The sequence below is a fragment of the Eleutherodactylus coqui genome, chromosome 1 (assembly GCF_035609145.1).
Source record: "Eleutherodactylus coqui strain aEleCoq1 chromosome 1, aEleCoq1.hap1, whole genome shotgun sequence".
NCBI classification, from domain to species: Eukaryota; Metazoa; Chordata; class Amphibia; order Anura; family Eleutherodactylidae; genus Eleutherodactylus; species Eleutherodactylus coqui.
In genome coordinates, this window is record NC_089837.1 from 49685936 (window position 1) to 49707102 (window position 21167).

Below are 21167 nucleotides of genomic sequence, written 5' to 3' on the forward strand. Positions count from 1 at the left end.
CTCGACTATTCAATTCTTAGCGCAAAAGAATTAGTGTCCAAATTTTGCGTACAGAATTTAATTCTCCAACTTCCCGATGTCGTAGAAACATGAAATTTGGCAAAAGTATTGATTATGTCATAAATAGGAAAACCCAATGGGTCCAAACTCGATTATTCAATTCTAGCGCAAAAAAAATTGCATCCAAATTTTACGTAGGGATCTAATTCTCTCACTTCCCGATGTCGTAGAAACATGAAATTTGGCATGAGCATTGATAATGTTATAAATAGGAAAAGTTAATAGGTCCCAACTCGATTATTCAATTCTAAGTGCAAAAGAATTAGCGTCCACATTTTACGTACGGAATCTAATTCTCTCACTTCCAGGTGTCATAGAAACTTGAAATTTGGAACGGGCATTGATTGTGTCATATATTGGAAAAGTTAATGGGTCCGAACTCGATTATTCAATTCTATGCGCAAAACAATTAGCGTCCAAATTTTACATACGTAATCTAATTTTCTTACTTGAAATTTAGCACGGGCATTGATTATTATGTCATAAATAGAAACAGTTAATGGGTCCCAACTCGATTATTCAATTCTAAGCGCAAAAGAATTAGCGTCCAAATTTTACGTACGGAATCTAATTCTCTCACTTCCCGATGTCAGAGAAACTTGAAATTTGCCATGAGCATTGATTATGTCATAAATAGGAAACGTTAATGGGTCCCAACTTGATTTTTCAATTCTAAGCGCAAAAGAATTATCATCCACATTTTACGTACGAAATCTAATTCTCTCACTTCTTGGTGTAATAGAAACTTGAAATTTGGCACGGGCATTGATTGTGTCATAAATATGAAAAGCTAATGGGTCCCAACTCGATTATTCAATTCTAAGTGCAAAAGAATTAGCGTCCAAATTTTACGTATGGAATCTAATTCTCTCACTTCCTAATGTCATTTTATATAAAGGAAACGTCGCATGGTTACCTCCCGTGGTGTTTCCTGGGTAACGCAAAGAACCATGCAAAATGGTGAACATATTTTTTTTCCCGGTATCTCTAAAGTAACCACGACTTCATAAGATTTTCCGTGTGAACAACAGATAAACACCAGTACCAAATTAACTTGGGCGAAGCCAGGTATATCAGCTAGTCTATATATATATATATATATATATATATATATATATATATATATATATATATATATATATATATATGTAATGTGCCTTATATCTATGTATCCTATCTATCAATCACATATCTAACTATCTATCTCATATTTATCTATCTAGCTCACATCTATCTATCTATCTCATATCTATTTATCCATCTATCTCATATCTGTCTATCTTACTATCTCATATCTATCTATCCATCTAGCTCATATCTATCTATCTATCTATCTATGTATCTCATATCCGAACTGAACTTTTGCACCCGGGCCCCTGAGCCTTTAGTTACACCCAGCACTTATGTGAAGGGAGCTTAGTTTTAGTTGAGCTGTGGTCTACTGTGAATAGCATACAGGTTAGCGTACAGGTGAGCGCATTCATGTGAACTTCAGTTGTCATAGTCATTCAGTACTTAAAATTGGAAATTTGTACTACAATATAGTGGTGACAGCATTAAAAAAAAGTGTTTATGTACTTTTTTTGACACTTGCTCAACCGCGTTCTTGTGCAAATAAGTCTGCAGAGACGTCGGAATCACCTTTGGTTTAGAGAAGAGGAAATGATTGTGCAAGCAGTTACTAAATAACCAGTACAGCAGTGGTTAAGATAACATAAACCTCCTCTATGTGTATTCGGTAACATAAACCTCCTCCCACCGTATACAGTAATATCAACCGCCTCTCCGGGGGCCAAGAAAGTGATAAAAGAGCAAGTGTGGACCTGCTAACCTCCATACTGAGCGATGTGCTGACAACAACCTGGGGCTCTAGCTGCTGAGAGGAGCAGAGAAGCGAGTGTATACAGCGTCTCAGGTAAGCAAGGTCTATAACATGGTTGTCTATACTCAGATATGCAGCAGAGCTGAGTGTGTTATGTAAGTGCCTAGAATGCTGGGTGGGCACATATTTCAGTTAAGATAATACGGATCGTTACCCTCCATGTATGTTATAGCACTCTTAAAATGGGTTTATTTCTGCAGTGAGCGTTTAGATGTTTGTAAGCTTTGTTTAGGGGAATGAGAGTCAGCAAACCTGCTGCTTGTGAATGGACACTTAGTTCTAATGCAAATAGCCATCTCAGCTCTGCTACATCTTACAAACTCAGATGTAATTTTCCCACTGTTGGTATGCCAGCCCATGCTGAGCTGTGTTTGTCATTTAATTTTTTTTTCTTTTTTTAAGCTGCACTGTGTGCACTTTTATATAAAGCCAATTACTCAAAACTAACACTTGTGCCAAATGATTTAAACTGAGCTAAACCACCTCAGACAAACTCTGCTCTGCTACACATGATCTAGTCAGGTGTAATGCAAGGTATTAACTCATCTCTACTACATCTGCTCTAGTCAGGACTAATGCAACGTACCTGAAGGTTGTGAGTTCGATCCCTGCATTCTTTGGGTAGCTGTTTCAAGGTTGACTCAGCCTTCCACCCTTCTGAGGTCGGTAAAATGAGTACCCAGCTTAGTGGGGGGTAATAAATAAATGACCTGAAAGCGCTGCGGAATAAGTTGCAGCTACACAAATAACAAGATTTGATTTTTTTTTTTATTGTAGAGCTGAGTTTACTACATGCATCTGCCGACATCAGCTATGATGGTACTGGTTTATTCAGGTCTAATGCAGCTGACTAACTCAGCTCTGCTATTATTTTAATCATTAAATTTTTTATTGGTTTTAACAAGCATACAAGTCATTGGTACATATCAGCATAAAAAAAAATTTGCACATAATCAGCGTATGTTTAGTATCAAACTCAAACTGTGCTATTTGTAATACTATTTGGTTAGATTACTTTACGTCAGCATCTGACAACATACCACAATTATACAATCAAAACATATAACTGATTTGGTATACGCTCTATACTATATGGGGTATTAATCGGCTAAGATTTTATTAGCCTTTATTATATTGTGGTTATGATATGTTCATGTACTATTTCCTATAATTTTCGCTTAGCGTAACCGTTACAATTCTGCGACAACCTGTATTGCACACATATTATACAAGGAACAAACATTAGAACAAACTTAGTAACTAGGCTACTCGCATCTGTATGTTTCAACTATTGTTTTTTTTTAAGGATAGTCTCCATGTATCCCAAGTCTCATTGAATTTTTTGGTGTTCTTATTCCTGTACGCCAACCATTTTTCAAATATATATTGGTCGTCCATACGACTCTTAAATTCTTCAATGTCTGGGGGTAGTGGATTTTTCCAATGTCTTGCTACAATGGATTTGGCGGTCATTAGGGAGTGGGCTAGTACATATCTTATCTGTTTGGGAAAATTTTCCAAACCCATCAGCAACATAAACACTTTGGCATCTTTAGGTATGTAGCATTTCAGCGTGCTTTGTAAGAAATTGGTTATGCCCTCCCAGTATACTTTTAGAGATGGACATGACCAAAAAATGTGTGACAATGTGCCTTTTTGGCCACAGCCTCTCCAACACAAACCGTCTCCCAAGTTCGATCTGTTATATAGAAGTGACGGAGTGTAGTACCATCTCAGGTTGATTTTGGTCTGGACTTCCATTATGTTAAGTCCCATAGTGGATTTCGTCATTAATGTATTTGAGCTGGACCATAGATCCAGAGGTATCTTTTCTTTGAGTTCGAGATCCCAACTCGAGATGGACATGACCAAAAAATGTGTGACAATGTGCCTTTTTGGCCACAGCCTCTCCAACACAAACCGTCTCCCAAGTTCGATCTGTTATATAGAAGTGACGGAGTGTAGTACCATCTCAGGTTGATTTTGATCTGGACTTCCATTATGTTAAGTCCCATAGTGGATTTCGTCATTAATGTATTTGAGCTGGACCATAGATCCAGAGGTATCTTTTCTTTGAGTTCGAGATCCCAACTCGACATATATGATTTTTTCGACATTGTTTTATTGTTGGTTAATATGTCGTAGTAGGATCTTGTCTCCGATTTACTCTTGGGTGGGTTTGTGAAAACTTTCTTAATGATTGTATCCGGGAGTTTTGCTTTGTGTATTGGTTTTTCTCTTAGGAGAGAACAGATTCTGAAATATGTGAATTTTTCGCTCTGCGGAAGGCCATATTTGGAACTAATTTCTGCGAAGCTTTTAATTTCTCTCTTGTATGTTAAGTCCTCTACATATCTGATTCCTTTAACACTCCACGTTTTCATATCACAGTTTGGTAAAAAGAGGTTGAGTGTTTCGATAGGTATATAAGGATACTCCGTTTTATCGTATATGCTTGTTTTTTTAGTAAGTTCTTTCCATGTTTGGATCGCAGCTTGTAATGTAGGAGGGATGTTTTTAAGTTGGGTGTCTGTGCATTTTGGGAATAGCAAACCGTCTACTAAAATAGCAAGCATTAATGCCTGACCAGGTATATCATTTATATAGCTTTTTTCTACATTAGGCCATCCCACTGTGTTGTTGGTCATAATTAGTTGTCTGGTTTGGTTTAATATATTGGCTTCATAATATGCCGTTAGATTTGGTACTCCCAATCCTCCATTTTTCCGGTGGAGTGCTAATATTGACAGAGCTAGTCGTGGTTTTTTTTCCACTCCATATGAAGTTGTTTAGCTGTTTTTGGAGTTTGTTAATTGTTAGTTTGGAGATAGGTAGCGGTAAGGTTCTAAAGTGGTACAAAATTAATGGGAAGATTTTCATTTTATAGGATGTGATCTTGCCCATCCACGACAATTTTAAACTTGATAAATGGTCAATTTCTTTTTGGGCGGAGTTAAGTAGTTTTGGGTAGTTTTCTTGTTCTATATTTTTAATAGATGGTGTCAATGTTATTCCTAAATAAGGTATGCCTTTCTTTTTCCACTCAAAGGGGAATTCCGCCCGTATTGCTTTTTCTAGGCTTGTAGATATCCCCAGACCCAGGATAAGGGACTTGTCTACGTTCAACTTGTATAAGGATACATTGCTAAATTGGTTAATTATTTTACATGCCACTCTTAAAGATTCTAGAGGACGGGTCAGTGTCAAGATGACATCGTCTGCGAATAATCCTATTTTGTATTGTCTGTGATTTATTGGGATTTCCTTTATTTCAGGAGAGGTGCGAATTAGTTCTGCTAGCGGCTCTATGGCCAACACGTACAGAATAGGAGACAATGGGCAGCCCTGTCTTGTGCCGTTCGAAATTGACAGGGGGACTGACAGGGTGCCATCCACCAAGACAGTAGCTGTAGGGGCCGAATACAGGGCCCGGACGGCACCTATCGTACTTTCCCCAAAACCAAATCTTCTCATTGTCTCAAAGATATACTCCCAATGGACTCTATCAAATGCCTTTTCGGCGTCCAGGGCCAGCATTATTGATGGTAATTTAGATGTTTCTATTGAATGTATTAGGTTCAGGATTTTCCGTGTGCCGTCCGAGGCCTGTCTCCCCTTTACAAACCCCATTTGATCGGAATGTATTATGTCTGGGAGTACATCTACCATTCTACGGGCCAGCGTTTTAGCGTAGATCTTAATGTCAGTGTTAATTAATGATATAGGTCGAAAGTTAGTTGGTGTGTTTGGCTCTTTTCCCGGTTTTGGCAGGACTACGATTGTGGCCTGCAGCATCTCCTGTGGAAATTTGCCTCTTTCTTTGATCGTGTTGAACGTGTTGGTGATATGAGTTGATAGATGAGGTAGGAAGTTTTTATAATATTCTGCTGAATATCCATCCGGTCCGGGGGCTTTCTGATTTTTTAGGGATGATATAGTGTCAATTATCTCCGAGGCTGAGAACGGGGCGTCCAAGAAGCTCGTTTGCAAGGGTGTCAGCTTCGGTAGGTTGACCCTTTGCAGGAATGTTTTGATTGATTCCCTATCTGGTTGTTTAGTTTGAGGGTCGTTTTTTAAATTATATAATTTGCTATAGAAAGAGCAAAAATTGTCTGCAATATGTTTGGGGTTCGATAGTTTTTGTTTTTTATCTTGGAAATTCCAAATGTAAGGAATATTCGCTTTTATTGTTTTTCTTTTAATCAAATTTGCCATCCATTTGGATGGCCTATTGATTGCTGAATAGCTGTCCGCTCGTTGAGCAGTGATCTCTCTATCGAAGTCCCCTAGTAATGTTTTTCGCAGGGCCAATCTCAATTTGTGTAATTCAGTGTGTGTATTTTGGTCTGGGGAGTTTTTTAATAGGGATTCTTTTTGTTGTATTTGGGCTAGGATTTCATCTGTTCTTTTTGTTTTGTCTTTTTTATATTTGGAGCCTAACTTTATTAAGATTCCTCTCATATATGCCTTGTGGGCGGTCCACACCGTTACTGGGTCTGTTTGTGGGATGGCGTTAAATTTAAAGTATTCTATTAATGCTTCTTGAATTTTTTCCCTGTATTTGGGTATGCTCATTAAATAAGTATTATTTCTCCAAGATTTGGTCGGTAATCCAAGGCCTCCCACATTCAATGTTGTTATAATTGGAGCATGGTCAGACCATGTGGCCGACCCGATCTCCGCTTTTTGTATTGATGCTAAAAGTTTTCTCTCAACTAGGCATAAGTCTATGCGTGAGAAAGATTTGTGTCTATTTGAATAATGTGAATATTCTTTTGCAGAGGCGTTGGAGCACCGAAATGCGTCATAGAACGCGTTTCTGTGTAGCCATTCCCCCAGGGTGGCGCTTCTTTTGAGTTTTGGATTTGTAGTGTCAAGTTCTCTATCAGGGACTAGGTTGAAGTCACCATTTATCATTATTGGACCCTCCGCTACTTGGTTAATTTTTTTAAAAAATTTGTTAAGAAAATTAATTTGTTTTGAGTTTGTTACATATGTGTTGACTATGGTGATTTTTGTATTCCTAAGGGAACCCACTAAGATTAGGTAGTGTCCCTTCGGGTCACCTATCTGTTTGTCGATTGTGAATGGAACTCTATCTCGGAATGCCACCATCACCCCCGCTTGCTTTTTTGGGGCACATGCAAATATAACCTGCGGAAACATTCTATGGGTCATTCTACATTTATCTACTTCTAACAAATGGGTCTCCTGAATACACATAATATCAACGTTTTGCATAGTTGCCTCTCTCCATGCAGATCGTCTCTTGAAAGGCGAGTTCAAGCCGTTGGCGTTAATCGATAGGATTTTCACCGCCATGTAGATGGTGGGTGGCAGTAAAGTTGGAGACTTGGGGGAGCTTGTGATGCGTGGATGCCTATGGAAACAAAGTAACAAGGAGAAAAGAACCAAACAAAATCCTCATTTTGTATAGAGCCAGTACAAAAAAGTGTGTCTGGCGTGAGAGTCAGAATGTTGAGGATAAGACTGACATATACAAGGCAAGTTAGAACTTGCATTTTTCGGTGGGGGAGAAAAGTCCAGCTATCTCGAGCAGGCACTTCATAAAACGTTGTTTTGTATCAATTGGAGGTGGGATTTTCTGGATCACTCCGGGGGTGGGGAGCCCCGGCTAGTGTTTTGCTGGCGTCTGTTTTTTTCTGTATTAGCGACTGCATAGGTTAGGTTTTGCGGTGTAATTCCCCAGGAGTTTAAGGTGTCTGTCGCAGATTTAGGGTCATGGAGGATATGTGTTCTTCCTTCCTTTGTAACTATAATTTTGGTGGGAAATCCCCATTTGTACGGGATGCTGGCTTTTCTTAGAGAGGCGGTAATTGCTGCGAAACTTCTCCTCGCTTCCAAAGTGGATTGCGATAAATCAGCAAATATTCGCAGTTCAGAATATGGGTTTGGTAGAGGTTGTAGTTTTCTTGTTGCATTCATTAAGGCCAAAATAATGAATTCGGGCTATAACGTCTCTGGGGTATTCCTCTTTAAGAAATTTTGGACGCGGTAGTCTGTGGGCTCTATCTATCTTGAATTCTTGCATTGGCATGTTGGGGAGCATGTTCTGCATAAATCGCGTAATGTAATTTACTATTTCCGCATTGGAGACATTTTCCGATATCCCTCTTATTTTGACGTTGTTGCGTCGGTTTCTATCCTCTAAGTCGGATAGTTTGAGTTGCAATTTGTTGACTTTTTCTTCTAAATCGTAGTGGGAATCGATTAATGAATTGTGCGAGCCCACCACTTCCTCCAATTTTTTCTCGTGCTTTTCTATTTTGTTGTTAATGTCCCGGATGGAGGAATTTACTGTGGAAGATAGTGTTGAGATGTCTGCTTGTATGGTGTTTCTAAGCACCAACAATATCTCTTTTATGTACAGCTCAGTCACCGGTTTGTTTGATGCAGTGAGATTATCTAGGTCATTATCATCTCCTTTCTCATGAAGATATTCAGTTACTGAATCAGTTTCAGCAGCCTGAGACATCTTCTGCCTCTGCTTTTCTGGGCTGCTTGTGGGAGTTCTCACTATGTGTGGTAGCGTGGTCAGCGCCATTTTAGATGTAAGGGTCCCCTTGGCTGTATTTTTTCCCCCATTCACTGACCTTCCCTTTGAGTCTTTTGGTATGCCTGTGTTATACTGGGAGCCTCCGGCCGCTTCAGCAGAGCCTTCCGTTGCTCTTTCCTCCGCTGTTTCATGGGGGTGATCAGCCTCCGAATCGCTCCCAGCAGCCTGAGACATCTGTCTCTGTTTTTCTGGGCTGCTTGTGGGGGTTCTCATTGTGTGTGGCAACGTGGTCGGCGCCATCTTAGGTGCAGGGGTCCCCTTGGCAGTGCTTTTCCCCCCATTCACTGACCTTTCTTTTGTGCCTTTCGGTATAGCTGTGTTATGCTGGGAGCCTCCGGTCGCTCCGGCAGAGCTTTCTGTGGCTTTTTCCTCCGCTGCTTTCTCCTGTGCGGAGCGGCTGTCAGCTTCCCGCTCCCGGTCCGTGCGAGCTGCCGGCACGATCCTCTGCGCGGCCAATGCAGAGGGAGACCCGCGCGCCGCAAAGAAGGTCTCTAGTTTTGTCGGCATTGGTTTCGAGCCTCTCCTTCTCGCTGACATGCTGTCCTGGTGAGTTCCTCGAGCTGTTTTAGTGGTTTTCCACCTCCAACTGTGCTTTTTATAGATAGAAGTGCCTGTATCCGAGCGGAGCCTAAAGATTTGCTGCCGTCCCGGTGCCTCTCCAAGCCACGCCCCCCCAGCTCTGCTATTATTGACAGATCATGTCCAATGCATCTAATCAGTTTGGTTCTACTGCATCTGGTGAATTCAGCTCTGTTAAAGGGGTTGTCTCGCAAAATTAAGTGGGTCTATACACTTCTGTATGGCCATATTAATGCACTTTGTAATGTACATTGTGCATTAAATATGAGCCATACAGAAGTTATTCACTTACCTGCTCCGTTGCTAGCGTCCCCGTCGCCATGGTGCCGTCTAATTTCGGTGTCTTCTTGCTTTTTTAGACGCACTTGCGCAGATGGATCTTCTCCCTTCGGCTCGGCTCGGAAGCATCGGTGTTTTGGCTCCGCCCCCTTGTACGCGTCATCGCGTAGCTCCGCCCCATGACGTGTGCCGGTTCCAGCCTCCTGATTGGCTGGAATCGGCACGTGACGGGGGCGGAGCTACGCGATGACGCGTACAAGGGGGCACAGGTCTGCTCTACTACCAGGTTGTGGGTGCTGAGGCTGGCACAGGACTGCTCTATTACCAGGCTGTAGGTCCTGGGACTGGCACAGGTCTGCTCTACTACCAGGTTGTGGGTGCTGAGGCTAGCACAGGTCTGCTCTGCTACCAGGTTGTAGATGCTGGCACAGGACTGCTGTACCACTAGGTACCAGGCGGTTGGTGCTGTATTGGTCACTGTGTTTCTGACATATACCCCTCCGCCTCAGTACTGGACATCCAAGCCCTCAGCTGTATGTGGCAGCCCTTATGATCTGGGCACTATGTGTGGTTATGCAGCAGGTTACAGGCGGGTAACGCTGCTGCCCATCCCAGACTATGATGGCAATGAGCTCAGGACGGTCACTCTGCCCCTAACACTCATTTTACAGCTTCGGAGAACTGCAGCACCAGCAGGAAGCGGCGCAACACGCAGGATGAACCCTTTCACTGCTGAATGAAAATGAATGACTCCATTCACTGACAGTAGGCAGCGCAGCGGCTGCTGATGTCACAGGTTGCCACACCGAAAACCCACAGTAGTTTACAGCTCTGAACACAAATCATCGTCAAACAACCAGTCATCGCGTAGCTCCGCCCCATGACGTGTGCCGGTTCCAGCCTCCTGATTGGCTGGAATCGGCACGTGACGGGGACGGAGCTACGCGATGACGCGTACAAGGGGGCGGAGCCAAAACGCTGATGCTTCTGAGCCGAGCCGAAGGGAGAAGATCCATCTGCGCAAGCGCGTCTAAAAAAGCAAGAAGACACCGAAATTAGACGGAACCATGGCGACGGGGACGCTAGCAACGGAGCAGGTAAGTGAATAACTTCTGTATGGCTCATATTTAATGCACGATGTATATTACAAAGTGCATTAATATGGCCATACAGAAGTGTATAACCCCACTTGATTTCGCGAGACAACCCCTTTAAGGCTGACGAAGGCTGTACGCAGACATAGTGGTTGTTCTGCAGTTTTTGCCACATGGTAAGAACTGCAACAGAAGCACTACGTCTGAACCATATCCTTTCTCAGCTCTGCTACAGCAAAAAAATTCAGCTCTGCTACTACTGTTTCAACTCCAATGCTTCTACACAACATGGTTTAACAGATTAAGATGACCAGATTTTCCCAGGGTCAAAGCAGGACATAGGGGTGTGGCCAGGGGCGGGGCTTATCACAACATATAATGATTTTACCTCTGCAGGGATGGTTCAAAGAAAGACAGGGAGCAAATTGCACAGCATTTCTGCATACAAAAAACTGTCAAAATATGTACCACTGGTGCCATTTTAGCTGCGAACATTCCGCAGCATTTCCGCCATGTGTAAACACACTCTAAATCAGCTTGCTGTCACATGCAGAGCAGCCTCAGTAGAAATAGTGTCCCCTATACTAGCTCCAGCAGTAACAGTGACCCCCAACAGAAGCCCCAGCAATAAGTGATCCCCACAGTATCCCTAGCAATAGTAGTGACCCCCATAGAAGCCCCAGCAATAATAATGACCCCCCCCCACAGAAGCCTCACCACTAATAGTGACCCCCCACAGCTATAATAGTGACACCCCACAATATACCCAGCAATAGAAGTTACTCTCGCAGAAGATCCACATACATACCTCTTCCTGGTCTTCTCAGCACCGATGCTCCTCTAAGCGCTGCTGCCGGTGGGTGGTAGTGTGTGTGCAGTGACCGAGAACCAGGCCTTCAGCCGGGAGACAGCGGGATAAAAGTTGGCAGTGGTTCACGGTGGCTCTGCCATCTCCTTTCCCAAAAACTACCTAGCTAAGTGACTAGCAAGGGAGATAAATTATTAGCAGACTTGATTACCACAGATCAGTCCTAGATTATTGTCATGACGCCAGTGTCCCTAGATAAGCAATAAGTTACTTGCAATAAATAAAGGAGTACACAAACAAAAGTGATTTTTCAAAACCGGGGACACGCAGTTTGCTTTTGATTTTCCAACACTGGCAAACACTTGTACTTCTCAACATGAAGATACAGGCTTCTGAACAGATTTTTGAGCTCTACCTTTCTGAATACACTTGGCAACAGAAAGTTCTTTTTTCCCAAAGCACAAACATCCTCAGTCACTGTTATCTGAAGGATACTTTCTTGTGTTACATGGCCTCTCAAATCACTCTTACTTTAGCTGTTAGCTGCAACAGGTTTTTGCGCGTCCCCTCTGGATGAAGTTCAGCAGGGGTGCGTGTGGCACTTGTACTCCCACACCAACTCTTTATGTTCAACCAGGAGTGGGTCCAAAATACGGAAGACATGCAATACCTTCCATTATACTTTCTCTACTCTTGATTTTGGCTAACAAAAAACTGAACACGAAAATTGTCTTGTGAAAACGCCCTTGGGCAGCATCTCCTGTGCTTCCATCCCCGCGGAAGCATCAGCCCGTCTCTCCTGCGTGCACCTCCTTCTCTGACCACCAATTACTCCCTTCTTCTTGCATCTCTTTCAACTCCTCCCCCAATTCCCAAACTACCAATCACAGTAATAGGACTGGGAGACAGACTTACACAAGATTGACATCACTTACTTAAAGACAAACAGGCTTACAATTGAAGGAGGGACCATAACTCTGGGTCACTACATGTGTGCCCACAACTGGGCCTCCTCCCTTCTCCTCTTGCAGAACCAAAGAGCAGAGGTCAAGAGAAGAGGGGTAGAAGATCCCGGATGCACACACTGCCATCAGTGTGTGTATCTGTCAGGGCGTTGCAGAGCGATTACCGGCTGGGGAGTTGGGGCACCTCTGCTTGTAATCACTAGAATGATGAACTGACGTCCCAAAAGTGGCTGTCCCTCTGGGGTCGCGACAGAAAGCGGAGCTGTCCCACCCAAATCAGGATGTCTGGTCACCTTGCACAGATCCATTGGGTATTAGTGTATCTTGACGCCACCAGTAAGTCCTGGTGGAGACAAGACTGACACAGGGGTGATGCCCCCTGAAGCTCATTGGTTAAAAAAAATGGGTTGAGTGCAGATTAAGTGTTCCGTGGCGGCTCCTAGGCCGTTTAGTCTGTAGTCCGCTCCTCTGCTCCCACTTCCTAGATCCCCTGCACTGTGTTTGAGGGTAGTGCTGGACCCTTGGCAGCCCTCTTGTTTCCATGTACTGAATGTTAGTCCCCGGCACTGTGCTCGCCTCTGCTTGTGGAGCTTCCCTGGGCGCGATGCTCGCATGTGCAGTAGTTTTACGTGTAATTGTGGTGTGCTCCCCGCTCCTGGACTTGTCTCTCCGACCCTCATCTCTGAGGTGGTTTTGCATACTAGCCGCCGCTGCTTTCTGCTCACCGCTCCTGCTGGAAGGTGCCCGGCCCCTCCCCTAGGCGAAATAGTCCCTGCTCCTGGTGTACTCACCTGAAATTCCAGCCTCCAGCTCCTCATCTCCGCTGGCAGACAAGTTGACCAATTGGCTCCCCAGGTCCTCTGCCGGCGTTACTGGGCTGCACTGTGTACGCCTGCACTCGCTGCTCCTGAAAGATACTGTCCCCTCTGCCGTGTGTGCTGCCAGCAGCAGCTCCACACCACTGCTACATGTCAGGCTCCTCCTGTTTGGATTACATTGTTCACTAGAAATGCTTCCATGTTACACATTTAACATGGAAGCATTTACAACTATAAATGTCAGGCAAACAGGTGAAACATCCCGAACCCGAAGCATCCACGCCAGCCAACTGTCTAAAAACAGTGTCCGGCTAGGATCTTGGAGACCTTGGAGTAGTCAGCCAATCGGGAGCTAGGGTTGTGACAGGGGCGTTTCTCCTGTCAAACCCCTAGCTTCATTGGGGCGTCAAGATACACTAATACCGATCCATCGTACAGCCTGGCACTGCTGCCTGTTAGGCCAAGCTCACACAAGTGTATTGTCATTGAGCATCACGCATGAATACTAATAGCCTATTGATTACTATTTTTGGGCCGCTCATACCTGTGTGTTCGTTTTGCGTGTAATGCAAAAAACATTTGAAGCACACATGAGGCCCGCAGGTAAACACAGTCTTGTGAGCCCAGCCTCAGGCCCCCTGTCCATGGGTGAGGCGAAATATCATTAGCAATATTCCGCCTCCAGGGAGTAGGGGGGAGAACTGACAGATAGGCTCATCGCGGCAAATCGCAGCATGCTGCGTCCATCGCTATCATTTGTGTGTGCAATTTGCAGTGAATAGAACCCATTTCAATGAATGCGTTTACTTTCTGTGTTTTGCGCACGCACAAAAAAATCAATACACGGTGCGCAAATGCTCGTCGGATACTCAAGGAGATGTGTGAAACATTCTGCCGGAAAAAAAACACATCTGAAACGAATGCGCCATTTTAATCCGTGCGTTTTTGTTTGCCGCGCTCAAGTAAACATGCCCTGTGGGGAGGAAATTTACAATGCAATACGCTGATATGTATGCAAAAAAGCCACATTCATAGCACAAAAAAGTTGTGAAGTCATCCTAAGGGCGCCCACCCACTGGCGATTTTTTTCCCTGCGAAATTCGCAGCATTTTTTTCTCTGCAGGGGTCTATGGGACTTGTAATGTTAAAATCGCGATCGCGCAAAATCACGATTTCGCGGTATATTGCGATTTTGCGCGATCGCGATTTTAACATTACAAGTCCCATAGACCCCTGCAGAGAAAAAAATGCTGCGAATTTCGCAGGGAAAAAAATCGCCAGGGGGTGGGCGCCCTTAGGGTGCATTCACACGAACGTATATCTGCTTGGTTTTCAAGCCGAGCCAATATACGTCGTCCTCATGTGCAGAGGGGGGGGGGGGAAGGATGGAAGAGCCAGGAGCAGGAACTGAGCTCCCGCCTCCTCTCTGCCTCCTCTCCGCCCCTCTGCAATGGGGAGAGGCGGGGCGGCGGCGGGGCTAATTCTCGGAATTTAGCCCCACCCCCTCTCCGCCTCCTTTCATTGCAAATAGTGCAGAGGGGCGGAGAGGAGGCGGGAGCTCAGTTCCTGCTCCTGGCTCTTCCATCCTCCCTCCCCCACCCCCCTGCAGATGAGGACGACGTATATCGGCTCGGCGCAAAAACCGAGCAGATATACATTCGTGTGAATGCAGCATTAGGCTGCCCTCACACTTGTGATAAAATCACGTGATGCGAGAGTGCGTGTAAGCGCAGAATTATGAAACCCATGCTTTTCAATGACTTCATTCCCATCTGCGATGGTTTCTCTCATGCGATGTTGCAAGTTTTAGCAATCGCTGCCTGCGCTATCTTTCTGTTTCTTTATGATTTTTTTTTTTTGCCCATGTTTCCCTACGGAGCCTCTATTTTATCGCATCGCAACACACAAACTTGTGATTTTCCTATCATCATTGCGAGATAAAATTGCAAGCGGCAGCGATGTGAGATTATATGTCAGGAAAATGCAGTGCTGACGCTCAGACATCGCCTGAACAGAAATGTGATTTTGCTGCCATTTTCTCGCGGCGATATCGTGATCGGCATTGTAAAGGAGCCCTTAGAGTTCTTTTACACGGAGCGATTTATCGTTCACAAGAGCCAACAATGACGACATTTCCGCATTTAATTTCATTGGGTTTGTTCACATAAGGCTATTTTGCACGCACATTCTGGTTGCACGAAAAAATATGTAACATGCTCTATTTTGTGCGCACTTGTGCATCACAAGAGCCTCTTGGGCTTCTGTAAATGTGCGCAACACATGGAGGAGATGTGTGATTTTAAGCATTTACTCCCGAGTGAACCCGGCCTTAGGGCTCAGTCAGTCAGACAGACATTTTTTACATGCGTTTATTCGCACGTGAAAAAATAAAAATCACACTTCGTACGTAAAAGAAATCACGTAACCACTTCCATTGACACCCATATGTTTTATGTTTGTTAGGTGCAAATTTTATGTGCATGTAAAAATCAGACGTGATCGCTACCATTGAAAAGCATTGGTTCTATATAGATGCGAATCGCAAACGCAAAAAACGTGCGCAGCAAAAAAAAACGCCCGTCTGACTGAGCCCTTAGGCCTAGTGCCCACGGCCATAACAGGCTCCGCAAGTGGAATTCCGCAGCGTAGCCCATCACGGCGCCCCTCAGAGATCCCATAAGTACCTCCAGATCCGCCTCCCATTGTCCCGCATGACACTCAGGCGGGCATGTGCAGTAGAGCACATGACGCCCCGGCAGCGTCATATGACACGCCCACAGCATCACATGACGCTCCGGACGTGGCAGGAGGTAGGCAGGGAAGCATTTTCACGCTATCTTCTGCTGTGCTACAGAAGAAGATAGCATGACGGACGGCTTCCATTGCCTGCAAATAGAACATGCCGCGGGTGAATACGGGTGAATTCACGGAGCGGAATTCCACGGTGGAATTCCGCACCGTGAGCATTGCGCTATTTGGTTCAATAGAACCTAATAGCTGCGGGGCAACGCCGCGGATTTCTGCCGCGTGATATGCGTCGGAAATTCGCCTGTGGGAATTAGCGCTTAGGCTGCTATCACTTTTGTCTGTTTAAATCCTAAGGCTGGGGTCACACGAGACGGAAATACTGCGGAATTTCCGTGCAAACCCTCTGCAGGGAAGTTCTGCATGCATCTTTAGAAGTGGGACTAAGCAGCAAAGTGGACGAGATTTGTAAAAGCCGCGGCAAGCCGTGTGGGAAAACTGACATGCGACACGGAATTCTTATGTCCCGTGTGACCCCAGCCTCAGGCTATATGCATACAAACAATTTTCTCACAGTCTTCTCCATGGCAGCACCACCTGAGATTGTTTCTGCCTGATAGGAAAAACACAGAAAGGTGTAAAGCCTCTCCCCCCTACCCCCCTCCTTGGTGTTGTTCCAGTCCCGTCAGTAGGCAGGTATTCAGAGAGGTGCCGGAGCTCTTGGAGTTACTGACCCCAAAAAATTGTTTTTCCTTTTCTTGCCCTGCAATTGGAAGGGGTGGTTCTCCCTTCCAAATACTCTATTCCTTGGGACGCTGCAGTTCTCCCTGGTTGTGGATTCTCTTCCAAAGGCTGTTTAGAGCATGGGACTACAGCACTCCCGATCCCCCTCCTATCCTACTCCTGGTGGCTTGGCTGAGGGTGTGTGTGCATACCCCACTGTAGGGGTAAGTGCGATGCTTGGACACAGCACATTACAACGCGGCAGCTGGACATTATGAGGGCGTCCTGGGAAAGCTTACTGCCCATACTATGTAATTGGTGGTCAGTATTAAAACAGGGGGCAGTTGGGGATGAGCCCCCTTCTCTGAGTTCACAGTTGGGCTGAATACAGTTTTGCTCGCAATGCTATCAAATTGTGAGCTCTCTAGCATCTGACTACCCAGAGCCAGTTACAAAACCGGGTCTTTTAAATAGGCTGTTGGGGTGTATCATACAAATTATGCATTTGAGTATCTTTACTGATTCTTTCTCTGCTGTTCTTTTAATAGGGGCTTAAGGACTTGGCTGATTCAGCTAAAACCAGACTCAAAAAATGTGCTTCATGTATGAAACATGATCTCCAGGGTATATTGAATCTTTATGCAAAATGTATTTAGCAAAAAGGATTCTGGGACTTTTATGAATCATTTTGAAAAAGTTTTTATTCTGCCTTTGGCTTCTCAAAATCCAATACCATCTACTTCTACTCTTGTAATATCCGTTAAAAGAACAAGTAGTTTTGGTAATGACTAGAGATGAGCGAACGTGTTCTTCCGAGCTTGATATTCGTGCGAATATTAGGGTGTTCGGGATGTTCGTTATTCGTAACGAACACCATGCGGTGTTCTGGTTATTTTCACTTCCTTCCCTGAGACGTTAGCGCGCTTTTCTGGCCAATTGAAAGACAGGGAAGGCATTACAACTTCCCCCTGCGTTGTTCCAGCCCTATACCACCCCCCTGCTGTGAGTGGCTGGGGCGATCAGGTGTCCGCCGAATATAAAAGTCGGCCCCTCCCGCGGCTCGCCTCAGATGCCGTGTGAGTTAGATGAGGGACAGTGCTGTTTGTACCGAAGCTGCTGTAGGGAAAGAATTGGTAGTTAGTGTAGGCTTCAAGACCCCCAAAGGTCCTTATTAGGGCCACTGATAGCTGTGTGTTGGCTGCTGTTAGCAGTGGCAATTATTTTTTTTCTCAAAATCGCCTCTGCAGAGCGTTGCACCCGGCATTAGGGACAGAAGTGCTGCATAGGCAGGGAGAGTGTTAGGAGTGAGTGTAGCCTTCAAGAACCTCAACGGTCCTTTCTAGGGCCATATTTAACCGTGTGCAGTACTGTGCTGGCTGCTGTTAGCTGTGCTGCATTTTTTTTTTCTTCTCAAAATCGCCTCTGCAGAGCATTGCACCCTCCATTGATACTGCAGGGAAAGAATTGTGTAGGCAGGGCCACAACACAGTTATTATTCATTGAATATACGCAGTGCTGCCTTTTGGTGGAAAAAAACTGAAAATAATTGTATTTGTCCAGCCTCTGTCCGTCCTAAGGGCGGTGGACACGTGTCGGCTGCGTGTGCAACGTTTAAAAATCAGACGCACCCAGCTACGTTTTACTCCTGGCTTCGCCATTTGCTTTCCTTAATTGGGAAAAAAAATACCTGCTCTGCCAGAGTTAATAACTCTGCTACCCTCACGTTCTGTGACACATTAGCAGGGACACAGCACAGTTATTAAACTTAGATTATTCATTCACTAGAGGCAGTGGGGCCTTTCGTTTTCAAAAAAGGGAAAAAATTATATTTGGCTGCAGTCTTGCGCCAATTTATTTCCTGCCTGTGAAATCAAATCACTGGTAATACAGCATGCTGAGGGGTAGGGGTAGGCCTAGAGGACGTGGACGCGGCCGAGGACGCGGAGGGCCAAGTCAGGGTGTGGGCACAGGCCGAGCTCCTGATCCAGGTGTGTCGCAGCCGACTGCTGCGCGATTAGGAGAGAGGCACGTTTCTGGCGTCCCCACATTCATCGCCCAATTAATGGGTCCACGCGGGAGACGGTTATTAGAAAATGAGCAGTGTGAGCAGGTCCTGTCCTGGATGGCAGAAAGTGCTTCGAGTAACCTATTGTCAACACGCAGTTCTGCGCCGTCCACTGCTGCAAATCCGAATCCTCTGTCTGCTGCTCCTCCTTCCTCCCAGCCTCCTCACTCCACTACAATGACACCTGCTCAGGAGCGGGAACACTCCCAGGAACTGTTCTCGGGCCCCTGCTTAGATTGGGCAGCAGCGGTTCCTCTCCCACCAGAGGAGTTTATCGTCACTGATGCCCAACCATTCGAAAGTTCCCGGGGTCCGGGGGAAGAGGCTGGGGACTTCCGCCAACTGTCTCAACAACTTTCTGTGGGTGAGGAGGACGATGACGATCAGACACAGTTGTCTTGCAGTGAGGTAGTAGTAAGGGCAGTAAGTCCAAGGGAGCAGCGCACAGAGGATTCGGAGGAAGAGCAGCAGGACGATGAGGTGACTGACCCCACCTGGTGTGCAACGCTTACTCAGGAGGACAGGTCTTCAGAGGGGGAGTCAAGGGCATCAGCAGGGCAGGTTGCAAGAGGCAGTGCGGTGGCCAGGGGTAGAGGCAGGGCCAGACCGAATAATCCACCAAGTGTTTCGCAAAGCGCCCCCTCGCGCCATGCCACCCTGCAGAGGCCGGGGTGCTCTAAGGTCTGGCAGTTTTTCACAGAGACGCCTGACGACCGACGAACAGTGGTGTGCAACCTTTGTCGCGCAAAGCTCAGCCGGGGAGCCAACACCAACAGCCTCACCACCACCACCATGCATAGACATATGATGGCCAAGCACCCCACAAGGTGGGACGAAGGCCGTTCAGCGCCTCCGGTTTGCACCCCTGCCTCTCCCCCTGTGCCCCAACCTGCCACTGAGATGCAACCCCCCTCTCAGGACACAGGCACTACCGCCTCATGGCCTGCACCCACACCCTCATCTCCGCTGTCCTCGGCCCCATCCAGCAGTGTAGTTCAGCGCACTGTCCAGCCGTCGCTTGCGCAACTGTTGGAGCGCAAGCGCAAGTACGCCGCCACGCACCCGCACGCTCAAACGTTAACCGTCCACATAGCAAAATTCATCAGCCTTGAGATGCTGCCGTATAGGGTTGTGGAAACGGAGTCCTTCAAAAGTATCATGGAGGCGGCGGCCCCGCGCTACTCAGTTCCCAGTCGCCACTACTTTTCCCGATGTGCCGTCCCAGCCCTGCACGACCACGTCTCCCGCAACATTGTACGCGCCCTCACCAACGCGGTTACTGCCACGGTCCACTTAACAATGGACACGTGGACAAGCACAGGCGGGCAGGGCCACTACATCTCCCTGACGGTACATTGGGTGAATTTAGTGGAGGCTGGGACAGAGTCAGAGCCTGGGACCGCTCACGTCCTACCCACCCCCAGAATTGCGGGCCCCAGCTCGGTGGTGGTATCTGCGGAGGTGTATGCTTCCTCCACTAAAGCACCCTCCTCCTCCTCCTCCTCCTCTGTCTCGCAATCAAGATGTGTTAGCAGCAGCATGTCGCCAGCAGTCGGTGTCGCGCGGTGTGACAGCACAGCGGTGGGCAAGCGTCAGCAGGCCGTGCTGAAACTACTCAGCTTAGGCGATGAGAGGCACACGGCCCACGAACTGCTGCAGGGTCTGACACAGCAGACCGACCGCTGGCTTGCGCCGCTGAGCCTCCAACCGGGCATGGTCGTGTGTGACAACGGCCGTAACCTGGTGGCGGCTCTGCAGCTCGGCAGCCTCACGCACGTGCCATGCCTGGCCCACGTCTTTAATTTGGTGGTTCAGCGCTTTCTGAAAAGCTACCCACGCTTGTCAGACCTGCTCGTAAAGGCGCGCCGGCTCTGCGCACATTTCCGCAAGTCTCACACGGACGCTGCCACCCTGCGCACCCTGCAACATCACTTTAAGCTGCCAGTGCACCGACTGCTGTGCGACGTGCTCACACGGTGGAACTCTACGCTCCACATGTTGGCCAGGCTCTATGAACAACGTAGAGCTATAGTCGAATACCAACTCCAACATGGGCGGCGCAGTGGGAGTCAGCCTCCTCAATTCCTTTCAGAAGAGTGGGCCTGGTTGGCAGACATCTGCCATGTCCTTGGTAATTTTGAGGAGTCTACCCAGGTGGTGAGCGGCGATGCTACAATCATTAGCGTCACCATTCCTCTGCTATGCATCTTGAGAAATTCCCTGCAAACCATAAAGGCAGCTGCTTTGCGCTCGGAAACGGGGGCGGGGGAAGACAGTATGCCGCTGGATAGTCAGGGCACCCTCCTGTCTATTTCTCAGCGCGTACAGGAGGAGGAGGGGGAAGAGACAGCTTGGGCCGCTGCTGACGGTACACCGGCTGATTGCCTGTCATCCTTTCAGCGTGTATGGCCGGAGGAGGAGGAGGAGGAGGAGGTGGAGGATCCTGAAAGTGATCTTCCTAGTGAAGACAGCCATGTGTTGCGTACTGGTACCCTGGCACACATGGCTGACTTCATGTTAGGATGCCTTTCTCGTGACCCTCGCGTTGCACGCATTCTGGCCACAACGGATT

General features: G+C 46.4%; 1 protein-coding gene across 1 annotated transcript in view; it reads left to right on the forward strand.

The window, feature by feature from the left end:
• Window positions 1–1735: 1735 nt before the first annotated feature.
• LOC136620631 (cytochrome P450 2K1-like) overlaps window positions 1736–21167 on the forward strand; it is a 53108-nt gene continuing 33676 nt past the window's right edge. The window contains exon 1 of the mRNA XM_066595527.1: window positions 1736–1975. The gene's annotated coding sequence lies outside the window, so the exon portion shown is untranslated. The remainder of the gene's footprint in view (window positions 1976–21167) is intronic.